This window comes from Apodemus sylvaticus, chromosome 17, assembly GCF_947179515.1.
Source record: "Apodemus sylvaticus chromosome 17, mApoSyl1.1, whole genome shotgun sequence".
Taxonomy (NCBI): Eukaryota; Metazoa; Chordata; class Mammalia; order Rodentia; family Muridae; genus Apodemus; species Apodemus sylvaticus.
In genome coordinates, this window is record NC_067488.1 from 12,916,683 (window position 1) to 12,937,231 (window position 20,549).

Below are 20,549 nucleotides of genomic sequence, written 5' to 3' on the forward strand. Positions count from 1 at the left end.
AGCAAGCCAGTAAGAAACATCCCTCCATGGCCAATGCATCAGCTCCTGCTTCCTGACCTGCTTGAGTTCCAGTCCTGACTTCCTTTAGTGATGAACAGCATCATGGAAGTGTAAGCTCAATAAACCCTTTCCTTCCCAAGTTGCTTCTTGGTCATGATGTTTGTGCAGGAATAGAAACCCTGATTAAGACAATGGCATTCTCTCAAGTAAACTACATCAGATTTTGGCAGACATAGAAAGGACGATTCCCTGAGAACAAGAAGGGAAGAGTTTGTAGTGTCCAGATGTGGAGAGCTGGTAATGATTGAGATAGATAAGCTGAACACCCCAATCTGATCGTTGCATAATATATACATGTATCTGATATTCATCCTGTATCACCAACACTCACAGCTTTTCTGGATCAGTCAGTAAAGCTTGAGTGCATGCTTTAAAACATGATGACTGGATTGGATTGTTTATTTCAAATACCTAGCTTCCCTAGTAACTAGCTAGAAGATCTTGGAAGAGTGACTTAATTTTCTGAAAAGTGAATATTTATCTTAATTATCTGTTTCATAGGCATTGATGATTCAAATATCAAGACTCCATAGATATTTCTCACCTCTCAGTCTGCTTACAGGCTAAAACGTGCGCTGATTCATGTTTTACTGTGTGTGCAAGGCTAGGTTACAGTTGGAATAGTTATGTTTCTTTTCTGGGCATTGAAGTTGATTTCAGAATTTATTTAGTACACATTGGCTAACTGTGTAACATTTGATATTAATTTGTGTCCTTAATATCTTTAGCAAAAAAATTGGTGTTAAGGCTTTTAAATTTCACACTCCTACCATTCTAATAAAAATAGCAGTGCATTATAATATCGACATTGACTTTTAGGTGGATTTGAGTTAATTTTAGGGCTTTATTTTAGCCAGAACTGTTGTTTGCTTGTCTTGAGTACCATTTGGATTTTACCCACATGCCCTTGAATGTGAACACTATTGAATCTCCTTCCTTCTTAGAGTTATAGGAGTGAATCTTGTTTAAGTTTACTTTGTGTAAAAGAAAGTTTGTAATCATCTAGTTTCATAATCTTTCTTATGATAGTTTATTGGTATTTAGTTAAATTTATAGTTTATTTTATAATAAAGCAATGACTTTGAAATGGTGGTTTTAATTTAAAATTCGCACAAGTTTTCACATTTTCAAAACTGTACTTATCTGGGCCATAAGCAAGTATATGTAACTATTGGGCATCATGTGTCAGTCTTTGTAGATTGTTCCTATTACTGATGGTTCTTCCATAGAACCATCTTCCTGGCTTCATTAGATTGCATTCATAAAATTTAGAATTAGTCTTGAGCTCAGTGCCTTAAGATCTAAAGGCACAAGTTGCTGGCAAATAATGGAAAAGGTTTAAAACAATTACTAGCAACAAACAAACAAAAAACAAACAAACAAAAAACAAAACAAAACATCTTATAGCACACACTCAGGACTATTTTTCTCTTGACACCAGAATGAAATCCCCAAAGAAAACATGCATTGGATTGCTATATCACCTACTGTCAAATTTATAGGAATATGTACTTTTTTGATTCTTTTTTGATACTATAATCAGAAGAAAAAAATCATTGCATGGCCGATTGAATGTAAAGGTAGAAAGTTTACTTCATGCAGTTCCAAGCAGATATATCTCCTAGCTGTCATTCTGTCACATCCATGAAATTATTAGATGTTAAAATGTCTTTATAAATTACTATAAGGACCAAAGCATCAAATAGTTCAGTTTGGACTTGAAAGATTACATAGTTTATTTTTCAGAGCTATCTATGTCAGCTGATGAAGAGTTCCTTAGTGAATGGTTTGAGAAACTCTATCCATGTAAAACTAAAGGTGCAGTCAATGAAATGTGAGTCGCTTGTGATAGTTTTAAATGTCATTCAGTATGTACAAAGTGACAAGAAACTTTCAACAGGTTCATAAAGTCTCTGGCTTCAGAGAGATGTGTAAGTCATACATGGGATGGACATACATAAAGTGAATAATAGTGTTGTGTATGGAATTACCAAAAGGCTCTTGTGGACGCTTGAGTGAAATAAGGAAGATATCACCAAGAATGTAAATATCACTTTTTCCATTGTTTGGAGGGAAATCTTCAAGGCATATTTAATCTCCACATTAATTGGAAAGTCTAGTAGTCACAGAACACAAACAAACAAACAAAAACCTATTCAAAACAAATTGAATGGGACTAATGGCTATAATGTCTGCACAAAATAAGACCCAAACCATGATGATTTCTAAATAGGTACTCTTGTGACTCAGTTATATAAGAGCAAAAATTAGGATGATTTGTATAGTTCACAAATTATTTACCCTTATTTCATTTTTTAATTTTATTTTATGTGTGTGGCATGCTCAGAGATTGGTATTATGGGGAGGTGTGGCCTTGCTGGAGGAGGTGTGGCCTTGTTGGAGGAGGTGTGGCCTTGTTGGAGGAGGTGTGGCCTTGGAAAAAGTGTGTCACTGGGTTTTGAAGTCTCAAAAGTTCAAGCCAGGATTAGTGTATCTCATTCTCTTCCTGTTACCTATGGATCCACAGGTAGACCTCATCTGCTTCTCCAGCATCTTGTCTGCCTGAGTATCACCATGATTCCTGCCATGATATTAATGAACTAAATCTTTGAAATGCAAGCCAGCCCCAATTTGTTTTTTGTTTGTTTGTTTTTTAAATAAGAGTTGTGGTTCTTATGATGTTTTTCTACAGCAATAGAAATCCAAACTAAGACAATGTGTATGGGTTTTTGCCTATGTATATGTCTGTATATCACCTACCTATAGAGATAAGAAATGAACATTGGAGATGATGAGACACCCAAAGACTGGAGTTAGAAATTATCATGAGCCATCAAGAAGGATCTGGTAACAAAATCCAGGTCTTCTGCAAGAGCACTCCCTGCTCTTAAGTTTTGAGCCATTCCCCCAGCTCTTCTTGCTTTATTTTTAATTTTTTTATGACTCTTTTATTGTATAATCTGATTTTTTTAGTCAAATTCATTTTCTCTATAATGTTGTCAAAGGAGTTAAAATAAGTTACTAGATATTATTAGCTTAACATGCAACTTCAGTATAAACAGTTCCAGGTAAAATAGGATATTCACCATTTTCATTGTTTCTTAGTGTCAGAATTCAATCCCAGGGTCTTGCACATATTAGATTGTTCCTTATTGAGTTATACCTCAAGTTCATCTGGGTATCTTAATTTAAATATGTAATAATTTCTCAAGAGTAAGTTTTTCATAATATAGACAATAGAAGATGCCTTAGTAGCCAGAGAAATGATAAGACTATCGTTTTGTGTCCCCTCAGTATGCATGAAAGTCATTGGTTAGATAAGCAGTTGGAGGGTGAAAGTATTAGTAGGATTCTTATTTTAAATATGGTATTTCAAAACTGACTCAGCATCTGTGTGTATGCTGTAATATTTCTTCTGAAGGATTTATTGTTACTTAGGAAGATTTCAGTGATTATATCTAAAGGACCAGATGATGATTGACAGCCACACGAATAACAATAACACTATAATTTGTTATGCTGTTTGCAATGTATTATTCTGTGAAAAAAATAAAGTCTAGAATTTTCATTTAAAATACTCTGTAAATATGAAGCCAATATTTTATCAGCTTGGTTGAAGTGGGATTTCCTTTCTGCAATGCTGCCCCAGGGTATGTTGACTAGCTGATTGGATAGTTGGTGGTGGCCTGTTTTCATTGCTAAAATCAAAATTAAAATTTCAAATAAACTCAGTGCCAGTAAGTATTACCCAAGTATACAGCAATTTAGACTAAGCATAAGTCTTGTGTAGCTATCCAGCAGCCACAGGCAAACTGGTTTTACCTGAAAAGGTGGCAAAGAATTAAGGTGGAGCAAGGGGGGATGAGAGAAGAATGAAGCCAAGACAAAAATTCTGTTCAAGGCTCAAAGTTTAATTTTCATTTCTGCATTTATATAGATTTGTATAGGTAAAGACCCATCCTTAGTTTCAGCTGAGTTTTTGTTCAGCAAAACAAGCTCAGCAGGCATTCTTGTTCCTGAGGAATACTGTGGATATGGTAAACAAGAGACTTCTACCTGGTCAGAAGGTTCCACGCCTGGTTGGATAGACAACTGTGGCAAACAAGGTCTGATTAGCCAGCTCAAAGCTGGGGGAAAGGTACCTCCTTGCAGACTTAGAATTTTTCAAAATCTACTTCAATAAGGATTCTCAAAAGCTTCTACCCACCTTTCTAGTCCACTGCCCAGCGGCAGGGGAGAAAAGATGGTAAATAGGATCAGGGTATGTGGAACTGTTTAGAAGTAGTTCTTTGGGGGCGATTCCAATCTCTGTTGTCAGCACACCAGCAGTCCAGTTCTGTAGTGTCAAGATACCAACAGTCTAGTTCCAAAAGTATCACCAACCATGAAACAGCAGCAGTGGCATAATCCAGCAGTGCTAGGTCTGGGTCAAATTGGCACAAGTCAACAGGAGTGACCAAAACCAGCCGTAACACGAGGAGAAGTACTCCGCTGTGCTTCTCTCAATGAGGTGAAGAACAGTGAAGAAACAAGACCAAAGAAGTCTTTGCATTGCAAGCACCACAAGTGCCCCGTCACTGTCTGTTGGTTCCTGATTATTCTCTGACTAAACATCATGTGTTCTCTCACAGATCTTGCTCCAGGAAAACATCACTTGAGTCTGCATCACATGATACAACCAGAAACTTCCACTTCAGTCTCCAATGCACAATCAGAACTAAACTACTGTCACACTGCTACATGAAAGGGTATTTGATTTCTTTCTCAAGTCCTCTTTAACCACAGGATAAATAGATTTTGTTACTTTTCATTTTCATTATTTTCCTTCTCATATTGTGGTTATATCATGATAATTTGAGATCTTTACATAAAGTTTGAATGGCCATTTGAACTTTTTGTTTCTTTTCTTTTTCCTTCTAGTTGTATCTGATGACAAGGTTTCACCTATAATTCACGGTGATCTTTAATTCACTCCATGTTCCAGGGTGACCTCAAGTTCACTGCAATCCTCCTGACTCAGCCTTTCACGTGTTGAAATTATAGGTGTGTGGAAATATTATATTCAGCTTCATTTGAACTTAAAAATAAATAAAATCAATTTTTTATATAGTATATAGGGATTTTATATAGTATCAGTCCAATTCACCATTTTCTTCTCTTCAATTAGCATCCTTTCATTAGGACAAGCATGTGTACTGTAAAAACCCAGATCCTTTTGATGTCTGCTATGCTTCTGAAACTGAGTTTTATGTGATTGGATGTGCCCTATAGACACTAACAAAGAGTGAGAAGACAATCACCTTCAATTACAGTTTGATTCCTTAGCTCCCTAAACATCACAATACTGTATCCAGTGGAGTGTGAGAGAGAAATAAAAGAGAAAGAGAAGACTGGAGTGTGTTAAGGGCTGAATATACAGATGGCCATCTCTTTGACCAAATGAAGTTTTTAGGACTGGGATTGGGTTACATATAATTGAGTTGGTGACCAAAGAGATCCCTTCCCAAACAACCCAGGATGTTTCCAATACTATAAGTTGAGCTTCATGAACTGACAGCAAGTACTCATTGCTGGAGACAACACCTATAGAACTCATTTAACATGGAGAAGTCAAACTGATGCCTACACAGAGGCCTTACCACTGTGTTCTAGCATCTTTGGTATAGTAAGATACCAAACTAGCAAATGGAAAGTGTAAATGCTAACCCAATCACAAACCTTTTTTAACTATTATAATGTCCTACTACCAACCATTCTACAAAGTGTATCCCACACTGCTTGGATGACCAAGAACCTCTAACTAGGTAGACCGAGGTACCTTGGAAGAAAAAATACTACTGTTCTTAAGAAAGCAAAAAGTAACAAAATGACTCCTAATAGTATTCTGCCATATTCATAAATTAGTGCCTTACACAGCCATCATGAGAGAAGCTTTTCCTTGTAACAAAAAGGAATAAATACAGAGACAGAGACCCACAGACAGACATTATGCAGGAAGTAAAAGACTTTGGAACAGTGAGTCCTAGACAGGATGTCTCCATCAATTCTTCCCACTCAGGGGTCAGAGAACCTTATGGAAAAGAATGTAAAAAGAGTGTTAAGAACAAGAGGGGATGGAGGATACCAAGAAAACAAGGCCCTCTAAATCAACATGTCTCAGGGTTTCCATTGCTGTGAAGGGATACCATGACCAAGGCAACTTTTAAAAAGGCAAACATTTAATTGGGGCTTGTTTACAAGTTCAGAGGTATAGTCCATTATAATCAAGGCCGGAAGCATGACAGTATCCAGGAAGACATGGAGTCTGAGAATTCTACATCTTGATTCAAGGCAACTAGGAGAAGAGACTGTCTTCCAGGCACCTAGGAGAAGGGTTTAAAGCCCACCTCCAAAGTGACACACTTCCTCCAACTAAGCCATAACTCCTCCAACAAGGTCACACCTCCGAAAAGTGTCACTCACTGGACCAAACAAAACTAAACTACCACAATAACCAAAACATACAAATTTATAGAGACAGAAGCAACATTCTGGTTCCTGGCAGGCATCCATAGCAGGTCCTCTGCTTCCAGTTTAATGTTTTTATGGGATTCCTGGGTATGAAGAAGAGTGGCTCTTTGATTCTTGTGTTGCCTTTTAGGCTCTTTTCCTTTCGTTGGTTTATTTTCTTCAATTCTAATATGTTAGATTTTATTTATTTTTATTATTATCCCTTGGAAGCCTGTTTGTTTTTTAATGAGAGACGGAAGTAGATAAAGATGTGAAGGGAGATGAAAACAATCTGGGAAGAGTAGAGGGAGGGAAAAACCATGATCAGGTTATATTATGTGAAGAAAAAAATTATTTTTAATTAAAAAAAAAAACAAGAAAAAATACCTACATGGTCCAAGCCCTGAGTTGAGGATTCCAGAACAGTTGTTAAATAGGTTTTTGTTCACTCCTTCCTTGTCAAAGCTTCTCTAATGGAGTGTCTCCAAACTAATATGCATATCAGGCTCATCAATGTGGATTTTAACAATTGTTTTATGTAGGCTATCCTTCCCTCCTCTCTGCTTCCTCCTCTTCCTCTTCTTCCTCTACTTCCCTTTCCCTTCCCTCCCCTCTTCTTCTCTTTCTTTCTTTCTTTCTTTCTTTCTTTCTTTCTTTCTTTCTTTCTTTCTTTCTTTCTTTCTTTCTTTCTTTCTTTCTTTCCTTCCTTCCTTCCTTCCTTCCTTCCTTCCTTCCTTCCTTCCTTCCTTCCTTTCTTTCTTTCTTTCTTTCTTTCTTTCTTTCTTTCTTTCTTTCTTTCTTTCTTTCTTTCTCTCTCTCTCTCTCTCTCTCTCTCTCTCTCTCTCTCTTTCTTTCTCTTTCTCTTTCTTTCTCTTTCTTTCTCCTCCTCCTCCTCCTCCTCCTCCTCCTTCTCCTCCTTTGGTTTTTTTTTTTTTTTTTTTGAGACATGAAACTCTGGCTGTCCTAGAACTCAGAGATCTGCCTGACTGTGCCTCCCTAGTTCTGGGATTAAAGAAAGGCATTCACCACCAATGCTCCCACCTTTACCTGCTTCAGTCTCTTCTTTTGAGAAATGCTAATTTGCCTAATGTCACCAAATCTAAGATGTCTTTGGATAGTTGATGCATCCTTTTTGTACAATTAAACACAAAAATATGTTAAATTATTTACACAATGATTTTTTTAGTAAAGTGATTATAAAACAATACTTCAAAATGTTTATTAGACTTATAAATCTCAGTACACCTTAAGACTTTTGTCATCTGCCCAGCTTTGCTAACTGACCTTGGCCTGTCCCTTTAAGAAACCTTCTTTTTTCCCCCACTTGGCAGTTTCTTCTCCTGTAAATCCATACTCTATGAGACCTAGCTGTTAAAATATAAACCTGCCTGATTTTATGAAACACTTCAAAGCCTCCCATGGCTCCCTGCAGCCCTGTAATAGAAGCTGAACCATTTACCACCGAGCTCTGGATCCCTCACTGTCTAATGTGTCATTAATCTCTGTCTTATGCTTATGTCTCCTTTGTTGTAAGCACATCACACTATTTGGTATGGCCTTTTAATGTACTAGTCACTTGATTTCAAATGTCTGATTCTACTATTGCCGTAGATGAGCATTTTAATAATCTGTGGGACTTTGTCCTGATTCCCCAGTTCTCTAGCTAGAGGCAGTTACTTTCTCTTCAATAATTTTGTAATGTTCTGTTAATGTCTCTCCTATCCATTTATTGTGCCACACTGCAATTATTTGTTCATTGCTCTAACCTACAATGTGTTAAGAACAGGGATTTACCTTAGCCCTTCTTCCAGTTAAATGGTGATGCTTGGCTTGTTACAAGATTCAGATCTAGGTGTTCTGACACCTAGATAAGAGATTTTCTTAAAGGTCACCATTTAAGTAGCATTTGCCTCCTTGAGGGATGAGCCCTCTTTGACTGACCAATGCACATGGGTTAGCCTGAAACTATATACATGCAAACAACAAAAATGGACTCAGAAGATTGTATTTATACACATACACACATGCACATGCATATATACGAAATAATAATAAAGAAATTGGGCCTATCTGTCGCGTCCACCCTCGCCGGCAAGGAATGACGCAACACAGGAAGATCTTCTTCAAGCAGTTTACTCAGGACCCTTGTGCTTCTTCTCCTTCTTCTCCCTCTTCTGACCCCGAGAGAATCAGCCCAGCCCTTAAATACTAATAGCCAGCCAATCAGGCTTAGCCATGTGGGCATTGCTGATAGGTTGTATCCACGTGGAAGGCGCAAGACTCAACAGGCTCCACCCAAATAAGGACTTGTTAACAGTTAACGACAGTTAACGACAGTTAACGGGCAAGCAGCTCCCTACACCTATCAACTCAAGAGTGAGGAAGGGTAGCTTGAAACAGCTGGAATGAGTCAAGGGAGGAGGAAAAAGTGATATAACTTTATTCCAATTAACAACATTGTAAAATAATAAAATAATTTCAAAAAGAGGATTGTACGCACATATCCATGTGAGAACATCTCTTAGCATGTCTTTGTGTCTGTGTGTTCCTGCATGCATGTGTTTGCATGCATGAATAGTAAGTGTTCCAAAAATTGTGCCAGGATATTTAATGCCACATCTATAAGAAGGAAGGAATTAAAAGAATGGAAAGTTAGGTGACAATTATAACTAGAGGTATAGCCAGACAATGGTGGTGCATGCCTTTAATCCCAGCACTTGGGAGGCAGATGCAGGTGGATTTCTGAGTTTGAGGCCAGCCTGGCCTACAGAGTGAGTTCCAGGACAGACAGGGCTACACAGAGAAACCCTTTCTTGAAAAAAACCAATAAATAAATAAATAAATAAATAAATAAATAGAGGTATATGAGGCAAATAAAATCTAACAAAATGGTTTGTGGCAAAATTTTACATGATTAAAAAATTCTTACAATGACTTCTTTCTGCTGTTTCACTATTTCTCTGAGAGTATTCTGAGTCTTGCATTCCAAATAAGTAAATAGGAGAGTTTTTACATTTATGTTTAAAAATAATTCCACAGATGGTCTTCAAACTTTCTAAGGAAAAAAAAAACACTTGAGAAATAAACTCAACAGACAATTTCTTAACCTAAAAGCATACACATCAAGAATAACAAAGTTATGGATATGTCTTGACTAGAGATAATTAGACTTTGGTTAATTATTACTCTGATTGTCACTAATATCATTTATTAAACATTGATTTTCTATTTTTTTGCTAGTTTTAAATATACTATACTAAGTAAACTTATTTATCTTTAAAATTTAAATGTTTGCTTCATCATTCTCATCAAATAAACATACTTTTGAATATTGTTGGTGATATACATTTTGTTGGCAATACTAATGTTATGCCTTATTCATAAGCACAAAAGATCAACCAGGTTTGACTCTGATGCAATCATATTATGGTCTCTTTATTACAAACTTGAGTATGGGCTTACTTACCACTGGCCCACAGGATGGTTTGGTGAAGCAGCCCCAAACTCTCATTGGGACAAGGTTTTGTAGGAATTGGGAGCAGATATGTTGGCATCCATCCTGGCAAGCATCTAATAGAATGAATATAAGCTGACAGATGGGTGCCCTGAAGCAAGACCATACACAATCACAAACTCTCTGAAAGTACATCTGAAACAACATGACTAATTGTTGATTAATTATTGCTAGGAAATAGCTAAGAAATAACTCTGGCCATGAACAAGCTGTGGGGTCCTTTCTGGTACTTGTGTGCAACTTGGGTATAGCTGTAGGCCAAGTTCTCAGTTATTTTTTCTTCTTTTTCTTTTTTTTTCTTTTATGATAAAGGCTGGTCCCAAGATGGAGTTGGTTTGGCCTCTCAATACATCTTTTATATTGTCTGTTCTCATAGTTTATCATCTCCATAATTTGGAGGAATTTTATACAAAATTAATATATTTTTTTACACCTTCCCTCTTACAACTCCTCCATGACCCATGCTTTGTATCAAATTTTTAAACTTTTCTATCATTATTGTTGCAAGCACTATATCCTTAAAGCCATTCACAACAAATGATGTTCATATAACAGAATTTGGGGAAAATATGGGTTAAGTACTTATTTAAAAGAAAATAAGTGCAATAAAGAATTTTCCAAGAAAAATATGATTGTGTGGGGATACATAAAGCAATTTAAAAGAATTGGAGAAGTAGGTTGTAGAAAACTATATTGGATCTAAAGGAAATCAATTAAGATTCCTGTTATTTGAAAGACACTGTATTGCTTGCTATATGAATACAGGGGATCTATATAAAAAGACAACTATGGCTGCTTGAGCTGAAATAAAGCTCTCTGAAAGCTGTTATAAAAACATTAATTATGAATGTGGCCAAGCTGATTTTATCTGCTTTAGACAATTTTACTTTGTTACACTAGTTTTGGATATAAGTTATTGTACATAGAATTAGGATGTGAACCAAAGTTTACATAATGCTGTGTGTGTGTGTGTGTGTGTGTGAGAGAGAGAGAGAGAGAGAGAGAGAGACAGAGAGAGAGAGAGAGAGAGACAGAGAGAGTGAGAGACAGAGAGACAGAGAGAGGGGAGGGGAGGGGGAAGGGAAGAGGAGGTGAGAGGGAAAGGGAGAGGGGGAGGGAGAGGGGGAGGAGGAGGAGGGAGGAGAGGGAGAATGAGAATTTTAGAGTTGAGAAGCTAGTCAGCCATGAGCCCTGACCATTCCTCACATTCTTGTTGGAATTACAGACCTCAATCTTTTTGTTCCTGATATCCAGTAACCTTGTAGTCAGACATACAGATAACCAAGTAGGTTACAGTAACAGCAGAGTTTCTGTGTGACTGGTTTCTCCTTTGGGAGAAGGAATTGGCTTGTAATATGATACCTACAATGGCTTTTTCTCATTTCTCTTCTCTTGGGATATTCCCACAGTGCTTGCAGGTGTAATGGAGCCCTTTATGAAGTAGGGCAAATATCCACTATAATCATCCTGTCAGAAGGGCTGTGAGAATTGACCTTTGGCTTGGCCCAGAGAGCTCATGCTCTTCTCAGAGCACTCATGGCATCTGAGAAGCTAATTTCTTAGACTGGATATGAAATAATAACATTTTAGGTTCTTCCAGTTCTTTAAAATTGAAGTTCTCTAGGCAAGATCTATATCAGTAGAAAAGTAAAACTTGGTATAAAGGTCATGTGACTTACAAGATGTGATCTTTTTTGTAAATACTGCCTTCTTAAAAACTGAAATTAAACATGAAAAAAAATCTTCTAACATTTTGAGACACAATGGCTTTCACATTTTCATCAACCTGTAAAATTAATTTTGTCACACTGAATCATTAAATTCTCTTACTTATGCTAAGTTGATATTTGAACTATGTAGGTCACTTAAAGTATAAGAGTTTAGAATACCACGTGCTGACTAAAGGGTGCAATTGACACTAGGCAAAGATCAAATACTGGAACTTCCAAGAAATTATGTAATATATACATATATACACATATATATATATGAATAGTTTTATTGAAAATTTAGAATTGTGCTGAGAAATTTACAAGGAATCAATACAATAGCATAAATGCTTTTATAGATGTGGAATATATGGAAGTTAACCTTGTGAAGGAATAAGTAAGATGGAGAGCTGGAGAGAAAGAATCACAACTTCTCAAAGAGTCCTGACCTAAGATGCCTCCAGGAACATGGATAGTAAAAAGGCACTGAGGCCAGGGCAGTGGCTGCTTCCTTTTTTTTCACCAAAGTCCTAACAGGCGCTGATTCCCCCAGCCCCTTTCTGAATAACTTTTACTCCTTCTGAGTAACTTTATTGGGCTGAGCTTTTTTAGTGATAGTGTTGTGTGATAAGATTGAAGATTTAGGGGCTTGGAACTGGCTCAAGCACTATATATAAGCTTATGTGCTATGCAATAAACTTAGCTCTGCACCCTGATGCTGGTCTCTGGAGTCTGATTCCTCAGATTCATCATGTGACTCCATCACTCCTCATTCCATATCCTCAGTCCTGTTTCCACATATAGACACTAGTAGTTACATATAAAATTAATTATAAATAGTTCTTTTCAAGAAATAATCTTTTATTTAAAAGCAGTGGAGTGAACACTGCAGCAATATTAACATTTTACAGACACTGGAAGATAATAGCTTCTGTTAACAGTGTCCTGTATTCTTTGTCAACTTTTAAGTATTTTCTCTCCTCTCAAATGTTACATGAAGTAGTCTACTATGACAAAATGTATATGGAAAAAACAAAATACATCTGGATTGCTGAGTAAGAAAGAAGACTTGGAATTATGGAGCCAAAGAAACATAAAAAGTAATTTAAGTTTTATATGTCTATAAAATGCTCCAAAGAATCACATTAATTCAGTAACATTTACAGTTTTGAAGAAAGATCCCAGCATCGGCATATCTATTTATAAACATTTAAGAATCTAGAAGCAATTATCCAAGAGTGTAGAATTTTAATTAAATGCCCAGAGGCAATGTAATCTGATATAAGTGAATCTAAATTTAAAAAGGGAGTAATCAGTTACACTCACAAATACTGCTATAGATAAGGAGATTGAATTTCAAAACTGATGCAATAGAATGTATGGCATGTCCTTTGGTCTCCAGCTCATTCGTTCAATAATTGACCTGCTCTCATCTACCCTCATTATCCTGTTCTTAAAGCTGTTGCTTTTTTTAGAGGGAGTGAAGGAACGCAGACTGAGCAGAATGTGCCTGATTTAGTTACCCAACATAATAGAAGATCATGGTTGTATTTAAATCAATTTCTATTGAAGCAATCTTCAAGGCTTCAAGGAAGAGTTCAGGTTGCTGCTAAGCCCGTATACTCACCTGAGTCATAAAGGCAAATGGAAATGGCAGCCAGAGCAAGTGGTCATGACCACTTCAGGTAAGATCAGAGACTGCAAGGTAGTCTGGAAGAACAGTCAAGTTTTACATTGTAGTTTTTAAAGCAAAAATTTAACCCTTGTGCTTTCCCTAAAAATTGTTCTAAGAGTCCAGCTATGCAAGGTGAAGATGTTCTAAAGCTCCACATACAGTAGAGCATACTGTCTGAGATTGAATTCCCTCTTTGGGTGCTCAGTTTCATTACTGAAAGTATTTAAGGATAGGTTCAAATGGAAACTCAAGGAACATTTTGGTAGAGTTTGAAAAAAAATCCCCAGGGCAAGCAGATTGTAAATATTAGCAGCTGCTGAGTGGAGTGAGAAAGAGGGAAAAAGAAAGACCATAGAGATGGAGACACGTGGTCAAGATGGCCACATTAGAGAAAGAATGAAAAAGTCTACATTACTGGCACTTCAAGAAGAAACAGGGATTCTGGGAAAGAAAAGTTCATTATCTCTTTAAAGGATTAATTATTGTTAACATTTCTATCTTTGCTTAAGATAACCTGACTTCCAGAGCATTGGTCTATTGGCCAGGTGATTTGCTAGACCAATGAACTCTTAAGGGAGGAGACACTGGGATGCCACCACCTAGAAATAGATTCCATTTTTTTTTTGGCTATAGCCCCAGAGTCAACTTCTTTAGTCAGTCTTTAATGTTACTTGTACATGCTCTTAAATTTTTGTTGATCTCAACATAATTACAGACACGTGAGAAGTTTTATAGTTTATAGATATACTTTTAATATTTTGAATGTATTGATGGTGATATATATGTATGTTCAAAAGTATCAAATGTATGCTTTAAACATGTGAAATTTTGGTAGATCAAAAAGCTATGCCTTAACAAATTTACTAAAGTCCCCAAACTGGAAACAATCCAGATGTCCCTCATCTGAGGAATGGATAAAGAAAATGTGTCTCATTTATGCAATGGAATATTACTCAGCAGTTAACAAAAGGACAACAACAGTTTGAACCAACCAGTATCCCCAGAGCTCCCAGGGACTAAATCACCAACCAAAGAGTACACATGGAGGGAACCATGACTCCAGATGCATATGCAGCAGAGGATGACCTTGTTGGACATCAAAAGGAGGAGAGGCCCTTAGTCCTGAGAAGGCTAGATGCCCCAGTATAGGGGAATGCCAGGACAGGGAATTGGGAGTGGGTATATTGGTGAGCAGGGGGAGGAGGAATGGGTTAGAGGATTGTTTTGGGTGGGGACCAGGAAAGGGGACAACATTTGAAATGTAAATAAAGAATATATCTAATAAAAATAAATAAAAAATCAAGAATATCATAAAATTGGTAGGCAAATAGATGGAACTAGAAAAGATTAAACTGAGTGGGGTAACATCAACTCAAAAGGATATACATGGCATGTACACAATGATAAGTGGATATTATCCATATGTACAGTATACCCATGCTACACTCCTTAAACCCAAAGAAGGGTCTATGAGTAAAACAAATAACAGAGAGCGATGTAGGGAGGATGGTTGAATCTTTCTCAAAGGGGGAAATAAAATAGATACTGATGATGGATGGATGGATGGAACTACGTGGAGAGGGGAGAGGCAGGGAAATGGGTTGCGATCAGGTGTCAGGAGAACTTGGGAGAGACGGCCATCCAGGAGAGTGAACAAAAAATTGGCAGGGTTGTGGTGGGGTACATCTCTAGGGCATGCCAGAGCCCTGGGATGAGGGTAGACTCCAGGGAGTCTATTAGGGTTACTCTAGCTAAGACCCCAAGAAGTAGGCAATATAGAGCCTGAAATGCCCCTCCCCCAATATAGTGAGGGGCACATATATTTCTGCTTATGTTAAGTGGTTTAGTAAACATATTTGGGCTATATTCTGCCAGTTTAGGTTCATAAGATCCTAATCTTTCTTTCCTTTATTTAATCAATCTTATTTTTGAGTATTTTTTTTCATGGGGATGATGTTTTATTTTAAATCAACGATTACTTTTGCATTGGTGCATTTGTGTGATGTCTTTAGTCTATCACTTTTGCGACCTCTTCACTCCTGTAGTTCTGTCTTCTGTTCTTATCGAGGCATTAATTAATATGAACCATCTGTGATGATCTAATGCTGTCTGGTTCTTCCCATCACTTCTCCATCCTCATGTGCTATTTCAGGCAATATCATTTTCCTTTTGCTAGTGTCTGTGTTGCTACCTTACTTTCAACTAATATAGTGAATGAATTTGTTTTGCCTTTTAATATACTCTGAATTGCCTGTCCCTATCTCACTTTTGATAATTCCAATATATGTATGTATTCATAAATAGATGTTACCTAGAATCATCTCTTTATAGAAACCATTTATTTCTAATTAAAAAAAAGACCTACATTTTAATGTTCTTTATTTTTTTACTATCTGGGTTATTCCTACCAATATTTGCATGATAGTTCCTGTTACTTCACAGAATTTACATTTACTGTAGTATTTATGCTTGGAAAACAGAAAAATGGTCCACATTATTTTTGTTCCAGTAATGAAAATGTCTTTGATTTTTGAGCTAAGAATTAGTGTTGAATGTTATACAATATAACATTTTTTCTGATACCTTTTAAGAACATGAATGATTAGATATTTTATGTTATGAAATCTTCATAGTTTTAAAGAATATTGAGTTTTAAACTCCTTTTGTACATATGGATTGTATCTAATGATATTTACTATATTGAAAATTAAAATATAAATTTAAAATATTGTCAATAATTCACTTAAATACAATGGCAAAAGAATTACAAATGAACCAACATAATGAATATTAAGTTAAAAAAGCATTTTTATGCAGCAAAACCCCAAGAATAATTAGTTGACAATTTAGTAATTCTCTACTCTCTGATGAAATAGATGACAGTTGGATTGTGATATCTTATATAGCCAATCTTTGAAATTTATTGTTGGGCTAAAATATTTGAATAAAATCAGTCTAAAGTTATGAAGATGAAAGTTGAAAAATATTTGTTTCTTTGATATTGGTCTAAAAATTTTTCTAGAGACAGAGTAATAAAATTTAGCAGCAATATGAAACCTAAACCATATTAATTTGGGGGGTCTCAACTACATTTTAAATATAATTTCTACAGCCAAAATATTGTTCATTTGGGAGACAGGTGTTCACTCAGTTGTTCAAACCTTTTGAATATTGACAGATATTATACTAATTAAATACAAAATCTATGTGTATAAAGTTACTGTTGCTATTTTTCAGAAATTTTTTTAAAATTAGAAAGTTGTAAATTACAATGATAGAAAGTTTTGATTAAACTACTAATTTGACCAAGATCAGATGTTTTAAGTTTATATATGTCATTCTTTGAAGTCTAAACAATGTAATAAATCATATGTAATACTCTAATTCAAATCATTCCACATTAAGACATGCTTCTGCATTTTAGTATTTATATGTAATCTGGTTATAGTAATTTCCCTTAGATCTTTGCATGCTTCATATATTGATTTGCTACTGTGAATGACTTTTTTCCCAGAAAGTTCCAGAACTGGGGTATAACCCTCTACCTAGTTTTTTTTTTCTTTTGAATTTTCATTATTGTATCTTGTACCGCTTCATCAGTTTTGGTTGCTGTTCCTTTGATTACATTTGACGATTCTACTGTAGGAATATTAAAATGTATCACCCTCCTTCTTCCTTGCCCCAATCCACAAGAATTGCTCATATTATGCTGACATGATGACACAGCTGTTAAAAGCTAGAAAACATCTGTAAACCGTTGACAGTTGTGGTGACTAATTATTTCACAGTGCTCTCCTCTTTACTTTGTCTAGAATACAATCTAAGTCTTTTATCTATATTATATATTATTCATTGGATAACATGTCCTATGACTACACAGGAAAGCATGCTTACTCTTATAAAGTGATCTGTGAAGAGGTTCATGTTTGTGAACCAAACTGTACTCAGTATAATCTGCCTATAATTTGACTACATTTTAATGTTCTTTATTTTTTTTACTATCTGGGTTATTCCTACCAATATTTGCATGATAATTCCTATTACTTCACAGAATTTACATTTACTGTACTATTTATGCTTGTACTCACTATAATCTGCCTATAATTTGACTACATTCTGTACTAGACTGCCTGAGAAGGAAGTTTATTATTGTTATAGTAATCATAGAAGAGGACGAAGAAAAAGGAAAAGCAGGCATAATCAACTCAAAAAAAGATAAGGCACAGAGGTAGGTAAAGTATGGACTAACCTAGTTGAAATGAAAAACTTTTATTTCTTCAAATATTATTCATGTTTAAAAAACTTTTGAACCAGCTTAATATACAGATGCTTTCATTGCAAAAATACTGAATTCAAAACTTATCTGGCATATACACGATACAGGTGATTGTATATAGCATCCCATTGGTCTGCCCTCGGGGACCTAGTAATTGCTTATGACATGACTTGGCACCATCAGTTGTGACAAGTGTGTGCTGCATATAAAAGAACCTTCCTGCCACCACTTTCTCTCTTTGCCCCTTGGCTCTACTCCTGTCTGTCTGGTATTTCCATGATTGTTCACCTGCTTCTATCCATTTTCAGGTCCCCACTTCTCTCCCTTACCCCCAATAAACTGCTTTTACTCCAGGTAGCATAGCATACTTTCCCAGGGCACACCTTGGCATGAGCTTTCCAAAGGCACCCCCTCACCACATTATATTTTATAACAATAAGAATGGAGAAAATTAACAGGCATTAAGCAAAAATTTGGTGCTAAAATCCAGTGTCATAATACAGAGATGTGATCGTGTGGTAGCTTAAAATATTTGGAAGAAGTAGAAAGAAATATGACCTCTATGTCAAGGAGCTGGACATTCACAAAATGGAGGAATTCAAAACTTCAGACCTGCCCAAAGAGATGAAATTGGGACTCTAATAAATGTCTCCCCAAAAGCTGATATAGGCATCTTTGCAAATTGAGTCTGTAAGAACCTCTACCACCAAGGGCAGCATGAACCTTCTTTCTTCTGATAATTCGACAATAAAAATCATTAAAAACCTCAGCCCACCAAGGACAATAAAATTATATATTCACAAATGGTGAAGACAGATCTAAAATAAGATGGCGAGATAAAACTGATCTCATCAGGGTGCTCCCAGAGCAGTAAGGAACAAGCTGAGGAAGTCTGTCTAGAAAGGCATTTCTTACAGCAGAGCAAAGACTTCTCAAAAACGGTTTCTCCCTTTCAAACAATGAATCACCACTGAATCATGTAATTCAACATGAAGGTTGTGCCGTAGACACAAGACAGAAAAGCAACAACAACAACAATAACATCAGAAAAAAAATTCTTCAAGAACTTGAGATTATGGAGAGAGAGAACTAAATAATTGTGATATTAAACTTAACATTATTAGTTTACCAAAAATACTGAAAATGAATTATTGTCTAATAAAATAACTGGAAACATCATTTCCTTTTTCTTTTTTTATAAATATTTTTATTTTCTGTATTCTTTGTTTACATTCCAAATGATTTCCCCTTTCCCAGATCCCCCCTCCCCATATGTCCCATAAACCTTCTTCTCTCCATCCATTCTCCAATGACCTCCCTCCTTTTTTTCTCTGTCTTTATATTCCCCTCCAATGCTAGATCAATCCTTTCCAGGATCAGGACCTTCTCCATACTTCTTCATGGGAGTCATTTGTTATACGATTTGTGCCTTGGGTATTCAGGGCTTCTGGGCTAATTAATATCCACTTATCAGAGATTGCATTCCATGTGTATTCTTTTGTGACTGGGTTACCTCACTTAGGATGATATTTTCCAGATCAAACCATTTGCCTAAAAATTTTGTGAATTCATTGTTTCTAATTGCTGAGTAGCATTCCATTGTGTAAATATACCACATTTTCTGGAAACATCATTTTCAATGCTTTTAGTGCTTATTTTATTATTTTATATATTATTATATCATTTTATACATTATAAAGTTTTCATTATTTTTTTGATTTCTTTTTTTATTTGATATATTTTTTATTTACATTTCAAATGATTTCCCCTTTTCTAGACCCCCACTTCCCGAAAGTCCCATCAGCCCCCTTCCCTTCCCCTGTTTTCCCACCCAAACCTTCCCACTTCTCTGTTCTGGTTTTGCCCTATACTGCTTCACTGAGTCTTTCCAGAATAAGGGGCCACTCCTCCATTCTTCTTATACCTCATTTGATGTATGGATTATATTTTTGGTATTCCAGTTTTCTAGGTTAATATCCACTTATTAGTGAGTACATACCATGATTCATCTTTTGAGTCTGGGTTACCTCACTTAGTCTGATGTTCTCCAGCTCCATCCGTTTGCCTAAGAATTTCATGAATTCATTGTTTCTAATGGCTGAATAGTACTCCATTGTGTATATATACCACATTTTTTGCATCCACTCTTCTGTTGAGGGATACCTGGGTTCTTTTCAGCTTCTGGCAATTATAAATAGGGCTGCTATGAACATAGTGGAACATGTATTCTTATTACATGCTGGGGAATCTTCTGGGTATATGCCCAGGAGTGGTATAGCAGGTTCTTCTGGAAGTGAGGTGCCCAGTTTTCGGGGGAACTGCCAGACTGATTTCCAGAGTGGTTGCACCAATTTGCAACCCCACCAGCAGTGGAGTAGTGTTCCTCTTTCTCCACATCTTCACCAACATCTGCTGTCTCCTGAATTTTTAATCTTAGCCATTCTGACTGGTGTAAGGTGAAATCTCAGGGTTGTTTTGATTTGCATTTCCCTAATGACTAACGAAGTTGAGCATTTTTTAAGATGCTTCTCCACCATCCGAAGTTCTTCAGGTGAAAATTCTTTGTTTAACTCTGTACCCCATTTTTTAATAGGGTTGTTTGGTTTTCTGGAGTCTAACTTCTTGAGTTCTTTATATATATTGGATATTAGCCCTCTATCTGATGTAGGGTTGCTAAAGATCTTTTCCCGATTTGTTGGTTGCCAATTTGTCCTTTTGATGGTGTCCTTTGCCTTACAGAAACTTTGTAATTTTATGAGGTCCCATTTGTCAATTCTTGATCTTAGAGCATAAGCTATTGGTGTTCTGTTCAGGAACTTTCCCCCT

General features: G+C 36.2%; 1 long non-coding RNA gene across 1 annotated transcript; it reads left to right on the forward strand.

Annotated features, from left to right (window-relative positions):
- Window positions 1-15: 15 nt before the first annotated feature.
- LOC127667829 (uncharacterized) lies at window positions 16-6,711 on the forward strand. The gene is made up of 3 exons (XR_007973941.1): window positions 16-110; window positions 4,692-4,808; window positions 4,981-6,711. It is a non-coding gene; the product is annotated as an uncharacterized LOC127667829 (long non-coding RNA).
- Window positions 6,712-20,549: the final 13,838 nt, after the last annotated feature.